Here is a 4,853-nt window from a genome sequence, read left to right on the forward strand (position 1 = left end):
TATTGATCATTGATTTTTCCTTGCTGGACTTTTCCTTTAAGCAGAAGCAGCCTGAGCGCCACAGAAAGGCCTCGCCTTTAACAAACAGGGAAGAGAATCAGTTTAGCTCAGCTGCTGTTTGGACGTAACTCAGCCTCAGGTGGGACACGGACGCTCACGTCATCCCGCTCACCTGTATTTACCTACGCTGACAGCAGAGCTGCTAGAACTGAATCAAGTAGAACGAAGGAAAGACTTCAGGTGTAAAAACTGGCACCTCTGGGAAAGAGCAGGAAAGGAGCACAAAGCTGAGATAAATGCAGCTTTCTGATCCGTTTCTGTTTGGATCAAACTTTCTCCTTTCTAATCGAATGCCATGTCAGGCCCACAGCACCACAGATCCTCCACCATGCTGGAAGCCAGGGCTGGGCCGTTCAGTGATTTGATCAAAGTTCTGAAGATTTCTGTAAAATCCAGATTTTCTTCCCCTGAACTCTGTAGCTCAGAGGGACGTCGGTTCTTCATGTTTGTTCTTAGATCTGCACCAATAAATCATCTCTCTGTGAGACACCATTATTTAACAGCATTTTCAAAGCTCACCTCCCAGAGGGGGGGTTGAAGTTAAAGCTTTTTTAAAGTGAAGTAGGAGGGGCGTTCAATAACTAATGCCTCTGACCCATTTCCAGTTATTTGACCTCACTGGAATTTAGCATGTAAGGTTATTTATATTTCTATAGATTAAGTGGAAAATGACAGCAGTGAACTAATTGATGGTTTCTGATTTACAGATGTTTGATCTGAGTCATGAAAAGGACAGGACCTTTGTTTCTAGATGTTGCAGCTTGGCCTGTTTTCCAGTGTAGTCCTGTTTCTCTGACTGTGACTAACTGGATGTGCTCTCTTCATCCTCTGACATGGGAGCTGGGTCAGGAACATTTCTTTTTTAACGCCCCCCCCACCCCCCACATCATTTTCATTTTCATTCTGAACTTTAAGGGTAGAAAAACAAAATGTGATTAGATTTGAAGCTAAATCTCCCGGCAGTACGGGGCCAGAACATGGAGACCGGTCAACGTTCTGAAATGTTAGCAGGAAAAAGGATTGTTTAGCAGAAACAGCTTCATCTTTTCCAGAGGTGCAGCTAAATGTTTCAGGAAATAATCTGAGATTCAGGGAATCCCGGCCGCTCACAGGAAGCAGTTCCCTGAACTAGATCCAATCAGGACGCAGTGATTAAAGTTCAATTCACCACTATGGCGCCGCAGCAGCCTGCTGTTTACCGCTGCTCTGCCGCCCTCCAGTGGTCAGTGAGGGACGCGCGGCCTACAGCGTGATGACAGTCCCTTCCTCCTCCAGGCTCCGCCTCTCCTTCGCCCTGTCGGGGGACGGAGTGGCGGAGCTGGTGTTGGCGTTATTTAGCGAGCCACTGCTGCCGCGCAGCGAGCCGTTGGCGTTAGCGGAGAAGGCGGAGCCGGAGCTGCCGGCGGAGCGCAGGTTGAGGTGAGGTTCGTAGCGCGGCAGAGAGGGCACGCTGTGGTCGGAGGCGGAGCGTCCGACGCCCTCTGCCTCCCCCCCCACCTCGATCACCAGGTCCTCGTCATCCTCGTCGCTCTCCAGCTCCCCGACGGGGAAGTTCTGGATGATGTGCGTCGGTCCGGAGGCGGCGGCGGCGTGGGCAGAATAGCCGTGGTAGCTGGCGCCGCTGTCTGAGGAGCGGCCCGAACTCCCCGAGGCGACGCCTCCTCGGACGATGTTGTTGCGCTGATTGGCGGGCTTCACGGTGATGATGAGGTTGTGGCTGTTGGCGATCATCATGTCCGTCACCTGGTCCAGAGACTTGCCCGCCACCTCGATGCCGTTGACCTCCAGAACCTCGTCGTTAACGGCCAGCAGGCCGGTGCTCTCCGCCAGCCCGCCCGGCACCAGGCGGGAGATGAAAATCCCCGGGACCTTCTCCAGACCCTGAGGGGTGACCCGCACGCTGGACCCGTCCCGGATGTAGAAGCCCAGCGGCTTCTCCTGGCCGTGCTTATACAGGCGGACGCGCCTGTGCGTCTCCGGCAGGATGTCCACGTCGATGATGGACGAAACGGGCCGGAAGTCTTTTGGGAGGCTGATGATGACCGGAGGCTTCTTTTTGTTTGGGTCGGGCCGCAGAAGGACCGCTGAAAGTACCGTGTTCTTCTTCCTGGTCAGAGAGTCTGTCCCAAACGTGGAGTAATCGGCTTCCTCTGCAAAACACAAGAGACAGGAAGTTAGAAAGACGAGAGGAGGAGGACAAATGGCGGCGACAGATCCAGGTGGAAGGGGTTCCTGGATGGAGCTTTAGGTCTCACTAAGCCACCAACCAGCCATGTTTACTTCAAGTTCTTCCACCTCATGAGGCCTTCAGGTTGATCTGCTCCGTTATTCACTGACGGATCATGAACTTCCTGTTCCAACTCTGATTAAAGTCATTCAGCAAACAAAGGTCCGCAGGTTCGAGCCTAAAGCGGGACCATCAGCCTGATCGGAAACTCAAAGAACCCACCGTCTCACTGCTCAGTGAAGGCACCTCCCAGGATCTACTGATGCAGACCAAGCCTTGCTGAGGAGTCAGTGAAGGGTTAATGGATGCAGGCGGAGGAAGGACAGGTGTAGGGAGAGGAAGCCATGTTGGTCCGTTAACTAAGCACTAAATTCATCTTTAGAAACAAGAAGAATCAAACATCTGAACAGAAGATGCAGCGCATGTGATGGAGGCCGAGGGAACGTCTACTGGAACACCTGCAGGATCAACCACCTGGAAAGGTGATGATGCAGGAGGACGATTTCATGGAGGATCTGCTGCCTCTTTCTACGGCCGAGTTGCCGCCGTTTGACGCGGTAAAAATCCATCTTTAATGAAGTCGTCCTGTTGCTAAGGTATGAACACGTTTCCACACTAATAACAGAAACTACTGACATATTCTATTTATTAGAAATTGGACTTCTTTGTTAACAAAAATCAAATTTTTCTTCATTATGAACAGGAAGCATGATCACATCTACAGAATTAGATCCTAACTAGTGCTGCAACCAGCGATTATTTAATCTATCAATCATTTATGCAATTAATTGATTAATAATCGGATAGAAAAAGGTTCCTTTTTATGAAAATAAACCAGGTGAAACTAAATCTTTGTTGTGGATTATAGAGCAGACTGACTGGAGAAAAGTTTGTTTTTACCTAAAATGCAAAATGTTGACATATCTTTTAATAATTTTGGTATAATTGCTGCGCTAAGTGAGTCGCTCTGTCAGCTAAAGGCACATTTTTCTATCTTTACACTTTAAGATGAACTGATTTCTGAATTAGTTCAGGATTATTTTAATAGTTAACTAATTGATTAATTGTTTCAGCCCTAATTGCAACCTTATTTTTTCATAATTGAACCTTTGGTTGTAATTAAAACTACAGAGTTACTATCAGAGTTCATTCTTAGTGACTTTTTAGAGTAATCTGGGAGTTCTGTTGCTAGGCAACCATCAGCTAACGGCTCAGACCTCCTGCTGTGCTTCACCTATTTTTACTGTTTTCTATCAAAGACTTTTCCATTTATAGCAAACCCTTCTTCTAAATAAAGCCTCCCTGAGGCTGGTTTTTTAGGCCGCCTCCCTCTCCTGCAGGGTGGGGGGTATGGGCTCAGGTTCTGACGGGTTTGGGCCGAGCCTCTCGCCGTTCCGTCCCTAAACCTAAACAAAGGATGGATTGTTCTGAGGAGCAGCGGCTGGATCACGTTTCAGTTCCCATGAGGCGGCGCTCCAGTTCCTTCATGTCTCTGATATCCGCGCGGAGCCTGAACCCACCAGCGGCTCCTCTGACGCCGGGATGTAAAGATGCCTCATCATTGAAGCCGCCGCTCCAGCTCGCCATGGCTGCATGTCATTCCATCCATCCCACCCAGAGCCAGAGGGATCTGGACCTTCCATCAGGAACGAGGCCGAGTTCATATAATTAGATAATATGCACTCCAAATGAGAGACTGCTGTGGTTTATATTATTATTTTAGATGAAAACTGTCTAACTTTCCTCTTCGATTCAAGCAGAAAATCAGTATTTTAAGAAAAAAAAAACCAGTTCATTAGATTGAGATGTTTTGCTGTGCAGCGAGCTCCAGGGATGAGATGTCAGACCTGCAGGAGCCGACAGCAGAGATTCTACTCTAACATTAGAGGCCCCCCAGTGAAAAACTGTGAAAATCTACATTTCCAGCCTTTAGTGAATCCAGGATCAGACATTATTACCTTTGGAACATTAAAAATATGGAGATTTTCAAGGCAAAAAGTTAATGTCAATAGAATAACAAGAAACGAATATATTAAGAAATCTAAGAAAAAAATTCACAAAAAACACGCCGGGGGGGGTCAGGGGTGGCCAACCTGCCAAATGCCCTGGCCCCCCACAGCCCCCCCTCTTGCCAGTGTAAATAGTAGCAGCATCAGTTCAGCATTTCCTCCCGTTCTGCTCAGCCAGCGATGGAATCCCAATAAACCGACATCTGAGGAGGTTTTTACTGAACTCTGGTTTCTACCAGCAGGTTTAACACAAACCATGAAATGATGGCTTCAGTTTCAGGGGCCACCCCAAGATGTTTAGTGGCCCCATCTGGCCCCCCCATGACACATTCCTGGAAGCGCCCCTGGCTGAGAGTGAAAGAAGACCTAACCTTAGAGGCATTAATACCAGCACTGACTGTTTTAGTTTATAAACCTAAATCTAACTGTTAACGAGGTTTATTAACTTATTAACTTCACTTTTTAACTTAACTTCCAGCAGGTAATTAATCATTCAAGGCTCATCTAACTGGTGTTAGAAATCAGATGTACAGAGTGGATGGATGTAGATCTTGTTC

The 4,853-nt window shown here is 48.0% G+C and overlaps 1 pseudogene; it reads right to left on the minus strand.

Moving 5' to 3' along the window:
• Positions 1 to 1,090: 1,090 nt before the first annotated feature.
• LOC107102474 lies at positions 1,091 to 3,874 on the minus strand (annotated as a pseudogene).
• Between the last annotated feature and the right edge of the window lie 979 nt (positions 3,875 to 4,853).

This window comes from Cyprinodon variegatus, unplaced genomic scaffold (genome assembly GCF_000732505.1).
Source record: "Cyprinodon variegatus isolate N-32 unplaced genomic scaffold, C_variegatus-1.0 Scaffold1260, whole genome shotgun sequence".
NCBI lineage: Eukaryota > Metazoa > Chordata > Actinopteri > Cyprinodontiformes > Cyprinodontidae > Cyprinodon > Cyprinodon variegatus.